Genomic DNA, 21,364 nt, shown 5'->3' with positions numbered 1-21,364 from the left:
GAGAAGTCCCCATAAAGTCAGATAAAGCTGTACAAGTGTGTGCATGTGTCAGTCTCTGTGTGTTTGTGTCAGTCTTAGTGTGTGTGCATGCGTGTCAGCCTAAGTGTGTAAGTGTGTGTGTGTGTGTGTGTGTGTGCATACATAAGTCTAAGAGTGTGTGTTTGCTTGCATGTAAGTGTGTATGTAATGTCTAAATGTATGTGTTAGTCTAAGTGTATGTGTGTGTATGCATGTGTGTGTGTGTGTGCATGCATGTGTCAGTCTAAGTGTGCAAGTGTGAGTGCTTGCATATGTGTGTGTGTGTCCTTGTTGGGTGCGGTCAGGGCTTGAATGCCATCTCTCCTTCACTGTGTATCCAGATCTGAACTAAACACAACCCAATTTTGGGTTTCTCTTCAAAGCCAGCTGGTCTGGCTTCATTTCTTTCCCTTTCGCCTCTTTTTGGCCGGCTAATTAACCATCTTTGAATCTTTTTTGTATTTTCTGAAGCGAGCGGCCCGCAGCAGGTGCTGAAGGGTCCACCTTCCTGGAGAAGAGCGTATTCGGACTGGTAAGTGAGCAAAAAACTGTCCAAATTGGTGTAAAAGTGGTGTGTGTGTGGACGGCGGAGCGGAGGTCAATAAAGTGTGTGTGTCGCGCTGTTTCAACACGTCTGGTTTGAGGAATGCAGACCTGAGAATAGAAATAGAGAGATACAGATTTAGAGAGGTGGGCTTTTTTTCACTGCCTTCGAAAATAGATATGTTTGTGCAGAGATGAATGCGGGAGCAGCTCCACCGACACTAATATTGAGTCAGGATTGATTTTAGGAGGGATTTCTGTCAGTGAGAGTTGGAGGATTTTTAGAAGACACTTTATTTCTGACACTCAGAATGTTTTAAACTGGAAGATCTGCATAAAAAATCTTTCAAAATACATGTTTTAATACTCGAACCAAAGTTTGAAAACTCTTGAAGTCCCTCAAAATAGACTAAAATATAGACATTTTGGGATTTTTTTTACAATGATATATATATATATATATTTACCAACCTGAAAAAACAAACAAAAAACAACAGATTTTTATGTTTTTGGGTCATTTTGGACCTGCTTTTATATGGTGTACCTTTCGTCAAAAATATATATAATTTTGAATGTGTATATGTTTGCCTGCAGACCTGAGAATAGAAATAGAGAGATACAGATTTAGAGAGGTGGGCTTTTTTTCGCTGCCTTCGAAAATAGATATGTTTGTGCAGAGATGAATGCGGGAGCAGCTCCACCGACACTAATATTGAGTCAGGATTGATTTTAGGAGGGATTTCTGTCAGTGAGAGTTGGAGGATTTTTAGAAGACACTTTATTTCTGACACTCAGAATGTTTCAAACCTGGAAGATCTGTATAAATAATCTTTGAACACCTGAAGTCCCTCAAAAGTTATATGATTTGGGATTTTTTTTACAATTATTGTTAAAGAGATTTAACCATCTGAGGAAACAAAAACAGTTTCGCATTTTCGGGTCATTTTGGACCCTGTTTTGTGGTGCAGTTTGTGGTATCAAATATACTTTATAAGTTTCAGAAAGCTTTTTTACAAATATTTTTGCTCGTATCTCAGACACTTTGATCTGAACTTTTGTTTATAAATGTACAAAACCATTTTCCCTCCTGTGAAGTTTTAATTGATGTTCAAATATTTCCCAATTTCACAGAATTTCCTACTATATTTTTCTTATGGATTTAATTAATTATTTTAGTTAGTTTAGTTTGGCTGTAATAAAAAAAAATTACTTTTAAAAACTGCCAAGATAACTGTTGTTGTTATTATTATTATTATTATTATTATTATTATTATTATTATTATTATTATTATTATTATTATTATTATTATTATATTATTATTATTATTATCTCAGGTTGCAGACCTGAGAATAGAAATAGAGAGATACAGATTTAGAGAGGTGGGCTTTTTTTTCGCTGCCTTCGAAAATAGATATGTTTGTGCAGAGATGAATGCGGGAGCAGCTCCACCGACACTAATATTGAGACAGGATTGATTATAGGAGGGATTTCTGTCAGTGAGAGTTGGAGGATTTTTAAATGTCTCTATTGAACCAGATGGTATGCATAAACAATATTAAAATAAAAATATTTTTTGTAATTGAACCTAAATTTGCAAACACAAAGACCCTCAAAATAGACTATACATATATATATATATATATATATATATATATATGGAATAAATGTAATATAATATGTTTAGGGATTTATATTATTTAGTGATTTAATTTTTTTTTTTTAAATGTACATTTTTGGAGGCGGTTTTAAATAGTCTGCTGTTTGGTGTCAAATTTTTTATAGCGTTTCAGAAAGCTTTTAAAGTATATTTTTGTGCGTATCTCGGACACCTTTGGTTGATAAACGTACAGTTTTCAATTATTTCTGAAGTGTTGTTTAACAGAGCAAGAACATTTTTCACAGCATTTGCTACTAATTTTTCTCCTAGATGAAGTTTTAGTTATTTAGTTAAAGTTTGGCTGTCATAAACGATGCATTAAAATAAACTTCTGAGGTAACTATTATTATTATTACATAATTTTGTATGTATATGTTTGCCTGCAGATCTGAGAATGGAAATAGAGAGATACAGATTTAGAGAGGTGGGCTTTTGACCTGGATGATGTGCAAAAACAATCTTAAAAATGTATATTTTTAGTAAAGAACCAAAATTTGCAAACACTGATTAACTTGGATTGTTTTTACAATTATGTTTCAGATTTAACCCATTTTTATATAGTGTAATTTTTGGTGTCAGAAATCTTTATAGGATTCAGAAAAAAAATATTTCTGCACTTTTGTCCACATCTCAGACACTTTTGGGAATCCTTTCATTGATAATCTTTTTTTTTTAATGTTGAATTATGTTTATGCAAGTAAAACATATTCACAGTTCTCATTGTAAATTAGTACACCTCCTTTAGAAAATGAAGACTTTTATCCATTTCTCAGTGAATATCATTTTTGGTGCATTTAAACAATTTATTAAACTGTTATATCCATTAAATTAAGACTTTGGTCACCTAATCTGTTAAAAAACATACATTTGAAAATAATTAAGCGTTCAATGATTATTATTTATTATGTAATAATGATTAAATACACTGTAAAAAACATTATGATAAAAACTCAAGAAAAAAACAAAAGTTGCTTTAACTTATTTTAAGGTGGCATGATGGCTCAGTGGTTAGCACTTTTACCTCACAGCAAGAAGGTTGCTGGTTTGAGACCTGGGGTCAGTTGGTATTTCTGTGTGGAGTTTGCATGTTCCCGTGTTGGTGTGGGTTTCCTCCGGGTGCTCCAGTTTCCCCCACAGCCCAAACACATGCGCTATAGGGGAATTGATGAACTAAATTGGCCATAGTGTATGAGTGTGTGTGAATGAGTGTGTATGGGTGTTTCCCAGTACTGGGTTGCGGCTCGATGGGCATCTGCTGTGTAAAACATATGTTGGAATAGTTGGCGGTTCATTCCACTGTGGCAAGTTCTGAAATAGAGAATAACCTGAATGAAAATGACTGAACATATTTTTATAAGCTAATCAGGTTTCAGCTAAGTTTAACTAAGTTTAACTTTATCATGTTTTTCACTATTAACTTTACTAATATGTTTAGTCCGTTTGATTGATCTAAGTTTAGATGACTAGAAAAGTGAATCAGATTCAGATAAAAAAAATTTGAGGCAGCAAGAAATTTTTACAGCGTAATTATGAATTCAGTAAATAAAAATAAAGTGTAATTCAGTATGCTTAGATCATCCATCCAGAGTGCTTGAGATCATGAAAGGCATCGAGGAACCCAATAACCCACTGATTTGGCCACAGCTTCTCCCCTTACAGCTTCAGTTTCAAAATAAAGTGTGTGTGTGAGTGTGTGTGTGTGTGTGTGTGTGTGCGCGCGTGTGTGCGCGTGTGTGTGTGCGTGTGTGCGCGTGTGTGTGTGCGTGTGTGTTTGTGTTTGTGTGTGTGTGTGTGTGTGTGTGTGTGACTCTACTGCCATCCCGATGCTCTACAAACCACAAACTGACCCACTTTGGCTGATCTGCGAATGTGTTTTTGAGTGCTTATTCTGTTTGTTTTATTAGTATTTTCATATTTTTTGTTAAATCACTTTAGACAGAATGGTCTGATAAGCAGGTTTCATTATTTTGACAACATTTAATTTGCTGAATTGTTTGATTATACAGTATATTTTTATGAAAATAACATGATCTGTTGAAATAAGTATATTATATATAATATGTTTGATAGCACTTTACTATAATAAGATTCCATTGTGTTAATGCATTTACTGTTAACTCATTTATTGACGAGGACAACATTGAATTAATAATCATGCATTAATAAATAAACTATGTTTAATAAATTGTTATACAAGTTGTATTTGGTATGTGCATTAACTAATGGAACTTAACTGTAAAGTGTGACAGTAAGGTGAATATAGTTTTAATATATATTATTATTAATTGTGTTATTTACACATTGTTTTATATGTATATTATAGAATTTATGGATTTTATAGAAATTAGTTACAAAATATTTAAGTTTTCTGATATTTCATAATTTTTTTTCTCTCTTTTGTGATCTGATTATTAATACCTTTTGTTTGTAATTATACATTTAAGTATTCTTTATAAGAGAGTTTCTATTGTAATTTTATTCATTTAAAAATAGCCACATTTTTATCTTTGTATTTTCTTTTGCCATTAAGCATTTAGTCATTTTAGATTAAATTATTTACTTTAAAAATATATATAGTATTTTAGTTTGGTATATCAGGTCAAACTAAATATTTTTTTTCCTTTACCATCTATAGCTGAAATAAAAATATTATTTTATTTAATCAAATGTAGAGCTGCTTAATGATTAACTATGATTAATGACTAATTGCTAGGCCCACACGGAATCTGCGCGCAGAATTCAGCAGATTTTAGCCCATCATTAATTCTGTTTATTTACTTGAGTAAATGTGTGTAAATCTATATTTATTAACTTTTTTTTATTAATTACAGTAATATTATTGACTAATATGAAAATGTTCATCTGATTTATGTACAATGCAGTTTGTACAGTAATATTTTCTGTCTTTTAGTAGATATTTTAGACGAGAGACTTGCTTTGTTTACCAAATGAAGTGAATTTAAATTGGATTTGCATTTCAAACATTAAATAAAAGTTTAAAAGATATTATATTTTATTTTACATATTAAGGTTTTAGTTATGAGACTCCCACAATAATTCCACAGAAATCCACAGATTTTTAGCGAAATTCTCAGCAGAAATAGCAAAAAACATCTGCAGATTCTGTCTGGCCCTACTGCATACAAAAGAAAAGGTTTTATTTACATAATACTGTATGTGTGCATGTACTGTGTATATATATATATATATATATATATATATATATATATATATATATATATATATATATATATATATATATATATATATATATATATATATATATATATATATGTATATGTATGTGTGTGTTTATATTCTCAGACACTCTTGCAAATGACCAACAATTCCTCTGTAACAGCCCTGATATTAATAAATATTGGTCTACTCCAAACCTATTATGTGCTTCAACTCTACTTAAAAAAACACAAATAAAAATATAATATTTAAAAAAATGTATGTAAAAGTTTTGGAAGTTTTACAAACCCTTTTTTTTTTACAGTTTAGATAGGAGAAATAACAAAAACATTCTTACACTTTCTGGTGATTTGTGACGCAGGTATGGACGGAGCACTTTAGATGTCAGATTAATACCCTTTTAGATTAATATTTGCCAAAAAAATAAATAAATAAATACCCATTTAACTCTTGCTAGCAGGTGTTAAGTAAATGGATTTAATAATTTTGCAGAACAGCAAGCAGAAATTGAGCAAAAAGACTGGGACTCGCAAAAACGAAAATTCTATTATTATTTTTGTCATTGTAAACTTGTATGCTTTTCCTCCCACAGTATTGTATTGTACTCTAATACAGAAAGACACTCATGTACAGGAAGGTACATTTGGGTCATTTTTAAATCTGGTGGAGCCAAGGACGTAGCAGACATTTTAAAAGGAGCTGTTTTTAGTAGACATATTTTAATCAGCTGTTTCTAAATGGTCGGTCTCTAAAAGTGAGGGGGGTGTCCCCCCATCCCGCCCGGTTGCTACGCCCCTGCTTGGAGCACCATAAGTGTCAATAATTCTTATAAAATTATCTATTTAACCTACTGTCAAATAATTTAATGTAATATATTTTGTCCTTTTTCCACAACTCATATTTCGGGGCTGAATTTTGTCGATAAACATTGAAAACAAACCGCATCCTGAAACAACTTTTTTTATCTTTATTAATTTAATTAATTATTAATTATTTTAATAATCAAAATAATAAATAATAAATAAATAGTAAAAAATTATTACTTATTATATAATATTTATAAAAATATTAATTATTATTACTATGTATTACTGGTTATTTTTGGATGAGGTTCACCGGTGTTTAATCTTTTATCAAGCATATGTGCACGGAGAGACGTGAAAAACAAAAACCGTTATAAAATCTCCAAAATGGCTGCCAAAACATGACAGAGGAAGCGGAAAGCTATTGCTTAACTTCAGATGGAGGATTCCCCTTTTTCTCAGTTGGCTGCATTGAATGAAAGAGTCCGAGGATCAACTTTACTGTGCTGCCTGGAAAAGTGTGAAGAGGTGAAAGGTTTTTGGATTTCTGTGGTTAATAAAACACATATATTGCTTTTGCTGGAATAGAGAGGCTAAACAGTTCCCGCTCTTTCGTAACGCTGCTAAAAAAATCCAGCTTAAACCAGCCTAGCTAGTTTTAGCTGGTTCACCAGCCTGGTTTTAGAGGGGTTTTGGTCTTAATTTTGCCAGTTAAGACCAGGCTGGAAATGGCTCGAAACCAGCCTGGAAATGGCCAAAATCCCTCTAAAACCAGGCTGGTCAATCAGCTAAAACAAGCCAACCAGCCTAGGCTGGTTTAAGCTGGATGTTTTCAGTAGGGAATGCTCACGTTTCCAGATTAACTAAAGTTTAATTTAAAAAAATGAACAGAGTTGGTCTCTGAAAAGACACACACGCACGCACGCACACTGATCGGCAGTTCTGTGATTGACAGGCTCTTCATGAACACACAGGTGTATTTCTCACCGCAGCCGCTAGTGCGCGCTCACGAGTCTCCAAACTTCTCTCATCGTCACTGACTTGGTTTCCTCAAAACTAGCAAATCTAATCCGTATAATTATTAATAAATATTTCGTTTTTCTAGGTGCCAAACGAAGGGCCTGAAAGCCTCAAGACCCATTTGATGGAGACACAAAAGCAGTGAAGATTCAGAGGGAAAAGACAGAAGTGTTGAACTGAAGGTTATGAGCAAGTGATTGGTAAGGATGATAATAATAAGCTACCTGTCTACAATGTATATTTATTTGGTTTTTATTTTACATAATACGTGTGACAGACAATTTTATTACTTTATTTAATGTAATATTTAAATACTGAATATAAAAAACAATGCATTTGCTATATGATATATTATTAATTATAATAATTTGGATAATAGTTGTAAAATCGCACACGTTTCCTCTCAAATAACGTAACTATTGTTGGGTAAAAAGTAATAAAACATAACAAATAAAAATAGATTTAGGCCTAATTTAAAAAGTGAGTTAAGATTGTAGTATAGCCTGTTATTTTTGTCCCAACACAGCTGAAAAGTTGCTCTCTTGAGTGCAACAATCAGCCTTTATCTGCTCTGATAAACGCGACGCAACCGAACTCCAGCTGATTGGCTTTTGCTCGCTTTAAAAACAACTAAAATTAATTTGTAAATTATATAATCTTTTTCTTTAATGTGCGATGTATGCACCCCTTATGCTTTTTTGTTGTTGTTTTCTTTTTCAAAATGTGTTTTTAATTTTCTTTATAATGTACTGTGATTGTATATTCTCACTTTTCGCATAATAATAATAATAATAATAATAATAATAATAATAATAATAATAAACCCTGAATGAAACACCTTAAAAAGAAAAAAAGGGCTTAAATTTTATTAAATAAAACGAATTTGATTAATTAAACGAATATTCTCAAAAAATAATGCAAGTCATAAGTCTATAAACAAGACAATAAAATTGCGTTTAGACCTATTTAAATTTGCACATGCATAAAACAAAAAACAAATAAATAAGTATACTGTACGCGTCCCACTTTATAGAGAGAGGCTTTACTTTTATCTCTTCTGTAATTATCAAATAAAAAATTAAAAGTCATGAGGTTATAAACAAGACAACAATAATTTTACATATATTTAAATTTGCACATGCATAAAAAAATGTACTGTAAGCCTCAGTCCCGCCCACTTTACAACAAGAGAAAGAGAGAGAGGGAGTGCGCGCGCGTGTGTGTGTGTGTCTGTTTCTGCTGTGTGACGAGCAGAGCCGCGCGTGAGGATCAGTAAACTCGAGCAGAGCTCAAACTGCGCGCATCTCCCCGCAGAAAACTCTGGAAATCCGCGCCGCTTTTTCCTGTTATACAGAATAAACGCGTTTTTTTCACTTCAGCCTCAAAGCCAATGAGAAACGCGGAGTTTCGCGATCTGACGCCCGCGTGACGCGTCTGGATTCGAAGCGCGCGTCAGGAGTTCTGGACATTTAACACTTTTTCTGGATCTCACACACTCATGCACTACACAGGTAACACCTATTTCTGTTCTTCCCGCTTTTCTGAATGCTGAATAACACTACAGTGCACTTACTTATGATGTCGAGATGTTAAATGGAGTAAATAATCTAAGTATTGATATTGCTAAACTGTCATATTGTGGTTTATAATAAGTAAACTAGTGAAATATAAAGTAGTCTGAGTAATAATATAGTATATTAGTATGGTAATAATATAGGAGTAAAATAGAAACGTTTTATCAGTATAGAATAATATTAAAGGTAATACTACAGGAGTATAGATAGCATAAACTACAATAGGACAGGTTAACATGAAGCAGACTACACTAGTGGAATATAAAGTGCTTTAAATAATAATTTAGTATATAGAAATGTTTTATAAGTGACACGAGTGAAGTAAAGTTTCAGTAATGTGTAATAAAAATAGCACTTAAGCAGTAGATTAGTATATACTAAAGTAGTATATAACCCAGTTGATTAATATTAATATGTTTTAAACTACTATAACATAGTATTACACTATTTCAAGAAAATGTTGGGTCAAATATGGGCAAAGACAACCCAACTTTGGGTTAATATTTACAATTAAAATTTAATTAGATTTTGCAACCCTACTTCTAAGTTTTGTCGATTTTTGACCCGGCATTGGATTAAAACAACCCAGCATTTTTTAGAGCGCATTATTATATTAAAGTGTAGTTTAAAACATAATATAATAGTAAATAAAAGTATAAACCGGAGTAAAATAGAAACGTTTCATCAGTAACACGAGTAAACAAGTGAAGTAAAGAATAGTTTCAGTAACGTGTCATGAAAAAGATAATAATACTTTTTAGTGTGTGTGTGAATTGCACTTTAACAAGCACTAAAATAGTGTATAATAGTTTAATAGCGCACTATATATCGAGTGCTAGAGTAATATAAAACGGTCCAAAAGTATACAGCACAGTAATGCTAATGAAGTATAGATATTATAAACTAGATTGACAATAAGTAGAGTAAACTAGTGGAATGTAAAGTGATCTGAGTAATAATATAGTATATTATTATAGTGATAATATAGTATATACTGAAGTAAATTAGAAAAAGCACTTAACAGTCCTGAACATACAATACATTATATATATATATATATATATATATATATATATATATATATATATATATATATATATATATATATATATAATGTATATATATATATATATGTGTATATGTATATATATATATATATATATATATATATATATATATATATATGTATATATATATTTATATATTGTGTGTGAATTGCACTTTAACAAGCATTAAAAAAAGTGTATAATAGTGTAGTAAATAGTAGTAGTGAAGTAAATAATCCTCAAGTACCCTACACGCTTGCAGCTTTATTGATATTACAGCAAGTATTGATATTATAAATTACAATATGACAGTTTAAGTATTAAAGTATAAGTAAATTAGTGGAATATAAAGTGATCTGAGTAGTAATGTAGTATATACTAGAGTAAAATTGAACCGTTTTATCAGTAACATGAGTTATGTGAAGAATAAAAAGTTTTGAATAAGTACTTAAACAGTACAGTAGTATATACTTAAGTAGTATAACGTACAATTAATTAATAATGTAATGGGATAATATAGTAGATTAAGCAATATTTGGTTTAACAAGCAGTAAATTGCACAAAATAGTAGCCTACACACTACTATAAATCGTAATTATAAGTGATAGTGTACTTGCACTTGATGAATTGCACTTTAAATAAGCACTAAATAGTGTATTGTAGTATAATATAGTGCGCTTAAGATATCTCATACGTGATATAAAATAGTGTAACTAATCCAAAAGTATACTCTAACAGTAATGCTAATGAAGTTGTATAGAGTGTATATCACGATTGGACAGTGATACAAGTAGACTACACTAGTGGCATATATTGTGTACTTTAAATAATATAGTAAGTAATTAGTGAGGTAAAGACATGTTTCGTAATGTGCACAAAAGTAGTACTTAAACAGTAGACTAGTATATACTATGAGTAATGCAGTAGGGTACACTTATAATAACATTAATGAAGAATAAAGTAGTTTAATCAATATTATATCCTGAAATAGTGTAATTTAAGTGGTACACTACGGAGAATAGTATACTTGACAAAATAGTACATACTAGTATATTACTATTTATACTAATATATTTATAAATTATACTAATATATTAATAGTATATATAGTGGAATATTGAATAATAATAGTATACTACTAAAGTATAGATAGTATAGTACATAAACAGTACAGTAGTATATACTATGAGTAATGCAGTAGGATACACTTATAATAACATTCATGAAGAATTAAGTAGTTTAATCGATTCTTATATTCTCAAATAGTGTAATTTAACAAGTGGTACACTATGGAGAATAGTATACTTGACAAAATAGTACATACTAGTATATTTTGCGATAAAATAGTGTATACAGTGAAATATAGAATAATAAAAGTATACTATTAAAGTATAGATAGCATAAACTACTATAGGACAGGTTAACATGAAGTAGACTACACTAGTGGAACATAAAGTACTTTAAATAATAAAATAGTATATACTAGTGTAAAATAGAAACGTTTTTATAAGTAACATACGTGAAGTAAATTTTCAGTAATGTGTAGTACTTAAGCAATAGTCTAGTATATACTAAAGTAGTAAATTTTTAAACTATACAATAACATAATATTACGTTATTTAAAGAAAAATGTTTGGTCAAATATGGAAAAAGTCAACTTTTGGTTAATATTTCTAATTAAATTTGAATTAGATATTGCAACCCTACTTCTTAAGTTTGTCGATTTTTGACCCAGCATGGGATTAAAACAACCCAACATTTTTAAAAACGTAATATTATATTAAAGTATGGTTTAAAACATAATATAATACTATATAAAAGTACATATTTGTAATAAATGGCTTTACTATTGGCATTGGCTGTGCTATTTTTATTTTACATTTTTTTAAGTGCAGTTTTTATGCCTTTTAAATGTAATTCATGTGTTTTCTGGAGTGCCCGAGGGAACGCTCAACAAATAACTTTTCCAAAATGGTGTAATTATGTGAATAGCATCTCTATTTATACCCGCTGTGGTAATTGGAGAACTGTAAACAAGTTATTTTATATGGCAGCATTCACAGAGACGAGCACTGTTTACCTGGAGTCTGCAGGATAGCGGAGCTCCTACACTAATAGTAATAATAATAATATTAATAAATAATAGTAATAATGACTTTATAGGGCAAAATATGATGCATGAAAGTCTATTGTGATACTTGATTTCATTATTGTGGTGTTTTGTGAAAGTGCTTGAGTGTTTGAGTGAAGATTTAGTGAGGAGTTTTCCATGCATTGAGACTCAAACACTGTTTATTACCATTAGGAAAGTTAAACTTGCATTAATTACTGGTGAATAACGGCAGTTTAACCACTGTAAGCCATGGCAGTAACAGACGATGTGTTTTCATTTGCACAAACTGTGCAAAGAGTCACTTCCAGATGTTATTAAGGAAATATTGTGCACTCTAAAACAACAACAATAGTAATGATATTAATGCTGGGTTGTTTTATCTTAATACTGAGTCAAATATGGATAAACTCAACGTAAAAAAATAAAACCCGATGTGAAGTGGATCACTGTTGTATCAGGCTGAAGGGTTTATTCTGTGAAAACAACCATCCTGGATTTACTTTATCCCACTTACTGCACAAATACTTGTGACAAAACATAAAAAATTTGACACAAAACGTTGTTTTGAGCTGTAATAGCTTAATAAATCGTTAATTAAACACAAAGCTGACAGAAACTAAAACAGCTGATGGAGTATACACTAACCTGCGCATTATTCAGACACAAGATGGCGGCAAACAGCCAAAAGCACAAAGCTGGCAGAAACTAAAACAGCTGACGGAGTATACACTAACCTGCGCATTATTCAGACACAAGATGGCGGCAAACGATCAAAAACACAAAGCTGACAGAAACAAATACAGCTGATGGAGTATACACTAACCTGTGCATTAATCAGACACAAGATGGCGCCAAACAGTCAAAAACACAAAGCTGACAGAAATGAAAACAGCTGATGGAGTATACACTAACCTGCGCATCATTCAGACACAAGATGGCACCAAATAGTCAAAAATTAAGGCGTGGCAGATAAATATGAACGTGGATGTTGAAGTATTGGGATGTGAACATATTCACTGATGGTCAAAGTGATTCTCAGTTCCCGATGATCCTGTGTTATTAACCCAGTTTATCTAAACTTGTCCTAACACTGAGTTAATACAACCCAGCATTTTTAGAGTGTGATTTAACACATTATACAAGCTCTTTTAAAGCCAGTCTAATGCAATTTAGGTTAAAATGACTCAACCAAGCATTTTTTTATTGTAAATTTTATTATATTGCATATTATTATATTTTTATCGTCTAATATTGTAGAAGAAGAAATATTAAATATTGATGTATTTGGATTTTGTAGTTTTTGTGCCAGTTTAAATGGAGGCCTGATGATTCTGTCATTTTAAAGATGCAGTGTGTAGGATGGAGGTCGTATTTCCGTCCGCATACATTGAGAGCCTTGACTGAAATGAAATACACTGTTATAATATAATGGGGTTAACTGGTATGGACATCTAGGGAGATTGAGTATGTAGGATTGACACCCAGTGGTTGAACTAGGTATTGCAGTACAAATTCAAAATATTGGATAGTGTATTTTTCACACAGCCCCTCTTTGACCACTCCACACACACAAGTTGCCAGATTGACGACAAAAACAGGAGCAAGCATGCCTGAAAATCAAGCCTTAGGACTCATTTACACCGAATGTGTGTAAAAACGCGAGAGAAATGGTTTGGAAAAAAGCGCCTAGAAACAGAAACTTGCAACGGTTGCCCAGCCTCCGGGCTCTTCTGATTGGTCCACTGCTGTGGAACTGACAGTAATGAGCAGTACTGCTTGTGAACGTTAAATATCGACACATCCATCAAACACATGTTTACATTGAACAACAATAGAAAAGTAGCGCATTGGAAAGGAAAACGCCTGTGAACGTCCGCTTACACTGCATGTAAGTTGCGCAGCTAATGTTTACGTTTGTAATATTTGTATTACTTGCTCATTTAAAACCAACTCGTGAATTTTTTAACTTTGAATCTGCGTCTCATTTCGGAGGCTGATACTGTCGTATGGAGGTTGTATTTTTGGCTGCGTCCGCATACATTGAGAGCCGTCATGGCTAAAATGAAACACACTGTTGTAATATAATTGGGTGATCTGGCAGTGGGCGGAGTCAGAGAGGCAAAGACTGACGATCTGACACGGAACGCACATACTTAACACAGAATATCTGTCATCAGCATTGTCAAGTATGTTCACTTAGCATGATTCTTACATATCTGCAAACAGATCCGCTTTAGAAGAGTCAAAAGCTTGCACTTTAGAGAATAATCAGCAGGACTGGAGGGCAGCTGTAAATGTGGGATCATCAGCATGTATGGAGACGCGAGCGGTCAGTACATTATATTATATGATGCTGTAGGTGATCCTGCTGGGTGGTCTGTGCCGCTCGGACCTCCATGATGCCTGCTTTGGTTTTCTTTATTAGCCACTGAGTGAAATGCAGAAAAACCCCAGAAGTATGTGACCATCATCATTCTGGAGAAAAAAAGACAGCTGTGCTGATTATACCTCCCTAATGGAGACATTTGGGGGGGGGAAACATTAGGCAGCCATTTTTTTTTTAACCCAGTCACTATTTTAAGAAGCTTTTAAAAAAATTATTTAGCAATCTTATTTAAATATAAATATAAAAAGGTGGCCTGTGGGCGCAGTGGTTAGCACTATCACCTCACAGCAAGAAGGTCGCATGTGGAGTTCTCCCCATGTTGGCGTGGGTTTCCTCCGGGTGCTTCAGTTTCCCCCACAGTCCAAACACATGCGCTATAGGGGAATTGATTAACTAAATTGGCCATAGTGTATGTTTGTGAATGAGTGTGTATGGGTGTTTCCCAGTACTAGGTTGTGGCTGGAAGGGCATGCACTGCGTAAAACACATGCTGGAGGAGCTGGCGGTACATTCTGCTGTGGCGACCTCTGAAATAGAGACTAAGCCGAAGTCATCAGTTATTCAGCGTTTACTTATTTTAAAACCTTTATGAGTTTCTTTCTTCTGTTGAACGCAAAAGAAGATATTTAGTAGAATGCTGAAAACCTGTAACTCTCCACCTCCATTGTATTTGTTTTTCCTACTATGGAAGTCAGTGGTTACTGATTTGAAGCTTTATTCAAATGATCTTCTTTAGTGTTTAACTCATAAAATCACATGATGGTAAGTTAATAGTGAGTACGTTTTTTTTATTTTTGAGTGCACTGTCCCTTTAAGAAGATTATAAAAATGTTTTTAAGGCAATAATTATTTATTTTTTAATTATTATTTATTTATTATTAATTTTTTGGGGACGAATTTTCAGTGTCAGTTGCTAAAAGTCAGAGGTGGGATCAAGTCATTGTTTTGTAATTCGCAAGTCTAAAATCTGAAGTCTCGAGTCTTTGCATTCCAGTCTCCAGTCGAGTCCCGAGTCTTCTATAATAAAATTATATTAATATTATTTATTACAGGGTTTTTTTTTAGTCTGGAGTCCACACTTCTGCTAAAAGTCAGGTTTTCCTATATGACATTTTAATAATATGTAATACATATTTTAAAATATATTTTCTAATGTTTTTGTACACTTTTGTAAATGCCTGAACAGATTTGTATAATATTATAAGACATTTTCTTGTCACAAATTTGTTTACTATTTATTTAATACATTTTAAGTCATTTTTATACTATTTATTAATAATATTTGAAGAAATTATCTTGTCACGGATTCGTTTCTTATTTTGTGCCGTTCTGTCTTTGCTATAGTAGCATATTTTTATTAATGTTTTTCAGATGTCTCAACATTTAGTCATTCATTCTCCTTCGGCTTAGTCCCTTATTTATCAGGGGTCACCGTAGTGGAATGAACCGCCAACTTATCCAGCATATGTTTTACGCAGCGGATTCCCTTCCAGCTGCAACCCAGTACTGGGAAACACCCATAACCTCTCACATTCACATACACACTCATACACTACGGCCGATTTAGTTCATCCAGTTCCCCTATAGCGCATGTGTTTGGACTGTGGGGGAAACCGGAGCACTGTGCTGTGAGGCCACCTTGCCGCCTAAACTACTGAGCCACCTTGCCGCCTTAACAGATTTCTTGTCTCAAATTTGTTTACTATTTTTTTAATACATTTTAAGTCATTTTTATACAATTTATTTAATGATATTTTAAGACATTTTCTTGTCACAAAATACTATTTTGTGCCGTTCCATATTTGCTAGATCATATTTTATAATACTTTTTAATAACATTTTTCAGATGTCTCAAAACTGATATTTAAAAATAAAGTTAAAAAGTATAATAAAACATAATATAATGTAATTTTTAAAGACATTTAAGAGTCATAATAAAAATACGGTTTCCAAACTTGTAAATAGTATAATGCTATATATATATATATATATATATATATATATTTTTTTTTTTTATATGATTTATATTTTATGTAACTACATATAATATATATGCAAATATGTGCATGTATTTTATAATATTTTTAATACCATTTTTCAGATTTCAATTGTATTACATTTACAGAAATATTTTATAAATTATCAATGTCACTGTAAATTAAAAAAAATTAAAATTAAAAGTCTCAGAATTGACAGAAACAAAATAAATAATGTACAGTATAATATAACAACGGTGGCTCAGTGATTAGCTGGCTCAGTACCAGCTGTGCCAGTTGCCGTTTCTGTGTGGCGTTTGCATGTTCCCATGTTGGTGGCTTTTCTCCGGGTGCTCCGGTTCCCCCACAGTCCAAACACATGCGCTATAGCGGAATCGATGGACTAAATTGGCTGTAGTGTTTAAGTGTGTGTGAATGAGTGGGTATGGGTGTTTCCCAGTACTGGGTTGCGGCTGGATGGGCATACGCTGTGTAAAACGTATGCTGGAATAGTTGGCGGTTCATTCCACTGTGGCGACCTAATGAATAAAGGAACTAAGCCGAAGGAAAGTGAATGAATTTGTGAAGACATCTGGGATTCATATTAAAGTCATGGCTGTTGTGAATATTATCATGTTATATGTGTATTTGATATCTCCTTATCTTTTATATGTTGCTATATATTTTATATGTATTCAATATATCTCTTAGATTCACAGTAAATGAACAGAAGCAGTGCATTTTCATCCATTTTTCTTTACAAATGTGAAACCTGAGCAGGTCTCCTGGTCTGTGGCTTTACTGATTTTGCTCTCAAAGCCCTTTTTACTTGATATACTTTTTACTTGGGAAAAAAAACAGCCCAAAAACTTCAGATTTCCCCCATCATGCCATTTATCTTTGTCAGTGGTGCAAAATGCTCAATTCACTGCGTTTCATCCTGTCGTGAGGAGCTTTTTTGCACAGAGGACTCTTTGTAGAGCGGGCCGTATATAGCGTTAATCAGCGGACGCCCCCTCTCGCTGCACGCGTGCGTCTGGGTTATTTTTAGCAGATCATGTGTTCGTAGTTTGGTGTGAGGTTAAAGTATTTAAAATATCAGACTTGTGGGTTTCGAGGTAACAGATACGGCGTCCACTCAAAACGCCACTGGAGTTTTATTAACCCAAAACTGGGTCAAAAGTGGACAAGCACAGCCCAGCAGTTTGGCTAAAAAAAAAGTCATTTAAATTTAATGTATAAAATTTACTTTGGATTCACGTTTGACCCAATGTTGGATTAAAACAACGCTTCCGTCTGTTCATATTAGTTAAATATTTATATTAATTTACTGTTTTATTATTCCAAGAATGGGTCAAATGTGGACAAACACAACCCAACAATTTGGCTAAAAAAGTCTTAAATTTAATGTATAAAATTAACTGTGTTGGGTTTGTCCATATTTGACACAATGTTGGGTTAAAACAATGCAATGTCTGTTTATATTAGTTAATTATTCATATTATTTAACTCCGTCCACATTTGAGTATTGGGTTAATAAACAAACACAGCCCAGCAGTTTGGCTAAAAACAGTGATTTAAATTTAATGTATAAAATTAACACTGTTGGGTTTGATTTGACCCAACATTGGGTTAAAGCAACGCTTTAGTCTGTTCATATTAGTTCAATATTCATATTAACTTACTGGGTTTTATTAACCCAAGACTGGGTCAAATGTGGACAAACACAACCCAAGAGTTTGGCTAAATATGTAATTTAAGTTTAATGTATGAAATTAACTCTGTATTGGGTTTGTCCATGTTTGACCCAGCAATGGGTTTAAACAACGCTTCAGTCTGGTCATATTGGTGGAATATTCATATCAATTTAGTGGGTTTTGTTAACTAAAGACTGGGTCAAATGTGGACAAACACAACCCATCAGTTTGGTTAAAAAAAAAGTCATTTAAATTTAATGTATAAAATTAATTCTGTATTGGGTTTGTTTATATTTGACCCAACATTGGGTTAAAACAATGCTTCAGTCTGTTTATATTAGTTTAATATTCACATTACTTTACTCGATTTTGTTAACCCAACACTGGGTCAAATGTGGACAAACACAACCCAGCAGTTTGGCTAAAAAAAGTAATTTAAAATTAATGTATAAAATTAACTCTGTTCTGGGTTTGTTCATATTTGACCCAACATTGGGTTAAAACAACACTTCTGTCCATTCATAGTTAAATAGCTGTAGAAAACCACAGTATTGGGTCATTTGTTTATATTACTATAGTTGTTGTGTTACTATAGCGACTATAGAATCACCACAACAGATTCTTTCAAGTGTTTCACTATAGTATGCTTCAAAAACACTGTAGTATTTACTATAAATGACTGTAGTATTTTGTCATGTGGGGTCAATAGCCTGTTCTGGACTTGGTTGTTGTGGCATCTGTAATTCAACAGGTTTCCAAACAGTGTCTTTTCAGCAAGAATCCCAGGCCAGGTGTCTGTTACAGGACAACTGGACATTCTTGACCTCCTGAGGTCTTCAGCCTGTAAACTTGACGGTTTACATTATGTTATGTGAAACACCTGTTTACCAGCTACTACAGCTCTCTTTGAGACCTAGCAATAACCTTAGTTTAAATGTCAATGATTAGATATTGTAGCAGACGATTGAGAGTTGTTAACTTGTATCTCTGAAATAAAGGTGCAAAAGCCTCAAAATGCTGAAGCAAATGGTCAAACGTTGATTGACGATTACTAAAAGAAACAATTTTTAGTGGATTAACTAGCATGAATTAATTGTTCATCTTAAGAATAACAATGTGAGCTAGCAAAGTCAACATTGTATATTTTGATTTCACGCTAACTTTAAAAGGTATACGTTAATACCTCAAGTGTTGGTATTGGTACCTTTTAGAATGATATATATGTGAGTGAAGACACATTAGTACTTAAAGGGTCAATATTGGTAACTTAAAGATAGTATGGAAGTATGCGGTTTCAGACACATACTTTTACAACATAATATTTAGTAGCTGTAGGTTGGTAAGGCTTGGTTGACTTTTGATTTCTCAGTTTCCGTTCCATCCGCTTGTTAAGTGTGACGTCACGCGAAGTGGCTTCTGGGTCTAAGCGCTCTATCAAACTGTATGGGGAGACTCATCAATTGGTAATAATAAATGTTTACAAAGCGATGTAATGCTTTCGAAAATCACGATCGCAATATATCCATGCCTGATATCCGATGGTCAGAGTGATTCATTTTTTAGAAATTGTTTGAATTTTGGTATTTGTGATGCAGCAAGTCTAGAGACCGATGTGTACACTATGATTTTATATAAAATTCCTTTTAATGTGTGAGAAGACATAAACAAATGTTTTCTCAATTTAAATGAGTGTCGTCTTGGACCCGGAAACAGTGGCTGTTTCTCAATATGCGTTCTTCAGCGGTCTTGCGTCCTCGTGTAACATCATCATCAGCTGCCAAAGCAATACTCAATACAATACTCCAATACTCAAGACCGCAAGAACAGAGGACGCGTGAAACTTCCCGGAAGTGTTCTTGATATCGAAGTCGCACCGATGCAGACTTGAGCAGCGATCTCGCTCTAGAAGTCCCATAAGTCATTGCGACTGGAGGTGGGAAGCGCAGTATTTTATTTAGATTTATTATTAAAGTTCAGACATATCACTTATTTACCTCAGGAGTTTCCCTAAATGAAACGGTCAAAGAAAACATTACCATGGACATCTTTATAAAGGAATGAACACATTAAGGGTGTTTGTTTGCTGAAATTCATATTAAAATCTGTTTTATTTATATTGTGCAACGTATATTTATAATGTTTTTATGCACAATATATATTCTGAAAAGGGAAAAACAATAAGTCATTGTATGAATGCTGTAATGTTGAAATAATTTTCCATTTAAAACGCGTGAAGGTCACGTGACCATCAGGAAGAACGCAGCATCTCATTTCTCACAGGACGCGTTCTCTGTTCTCGCAGTCTCCCGAGTTGGTTCTTCCGAGGACACCTGGCAAGACTGGTCTCCACAAGAACGCAAGTCTGTTCTCTGCGTTCTTAGTATTGAGAAACAGCCAGTATTCCATACGTCACGACTTGACATGCTACATTGTAGTTGAATTCTGTTTCCTTGGTAGCTAATTGGCTACTTTGTTACTATGGCTACCTATGATTTGCACCTGTGTCTTGTTTAGTTGCCTGTGCATTTGCCTTGGCATTTATAGCCTTGGTGTTTCAGTTGTGTTTGATTAGCGCACCGGTGTGTTTTTTTATATATCATAACTTTATATTAGTTAAATATTCATATTAATTTACTCTGTCCACATTTGACCCAGTCTTGGGTTAATAAAACAAACACAGCCCAGCAGTTTGGCTAAAAACAGTCATTTAAATTGAATGAATTAAATTAACTCTGTTGAGTTTGATTTGACCCAACATTGGGTTAAAACAACACTTAAGTCTGTTCATATTAGTTCAATATTCATATTAATTTACTCTGTCCACATTTGACCCAGTCTTGGGTTAATAAAACAAACACAGCTCAGCAGTTTGGCTAAAAACAGTCATTTAAATTGAATGAATAAAATACTGGGTTTTATTAACCACTGGGTTAAAAGTGGACAAACACAACCCAGCAGTTTGGCTAAATATGTAATTTCAGTTTAATGTATGAAATTAACTTTGTATTGGGTTTGTCCATGTTTGACCCAACATTGGGTTAAAACAATGCTTCAGTCAGGTCATATTGGTTAAGTTTTGATATAAATTTACTGTTTTTTTTAACCCAAGACTGGGTCAAATGTGGACAAACACAACCCAATAGTTTGGCTGAAACTATCATTTAAATCATTTAAATATCATTTGAGTCATTTAAATTTAATGTATAACATTAACTGTGTTGGGTTTGTTCATATTTGACCCAACATTGGGTTAAAACAATTCTTCAGTCTGTTCATTTTAGATAACAGACATTTTGGGTGTTAATATAAGACATTTAGAAAGTAAACGGTTG

The 21,364-nt window shown here is 33.0% G+C and overlaps 1 protein-coding gene across 2 annotated transcripts in view; it reads left to right on the top strand.

Annotated features, from left to right (window-relative positions):
• Positions 1-272: 272 nt before the first annotated feature.
• Positions 273-21,364, top strand: part of mef2ca (myocyte enhancer factor 2ca) — a 116,170-nt gene continuing 95,078 nt past the window's right edge. The window contains exons 1-2 of one of the 2 annotated variants that reach the window (XM_056466346.1): positions 273-550; positions 7,326-7,440. The gene's annotated coding sequence lies outside the window, so the exon portion shown is untranslated. Of the gene's footprint in view, positions 551-7,325; positions 7,441-8,483; positions 8,752-21,364 lie in introns of those variants that run through there. The other variant, XM_056466347.1, reaches the window with a different exon arrangement.

Source organism: Danio aesculapii, chromosome 10, assembly GCF_903798145.1.
Source record: "Danio aesculapii chromosome 10, fDanAes4.1, whole genome shotgun sequence".
NCBI lineage: Eukaryota > Metazoa > Chordata > Actinopteri > Cypriniformes > Danionidae > Danio > Danio aesculapii.
This window is presented reverse-complemented; position numbering and strand designations above follow the sequence as displayed.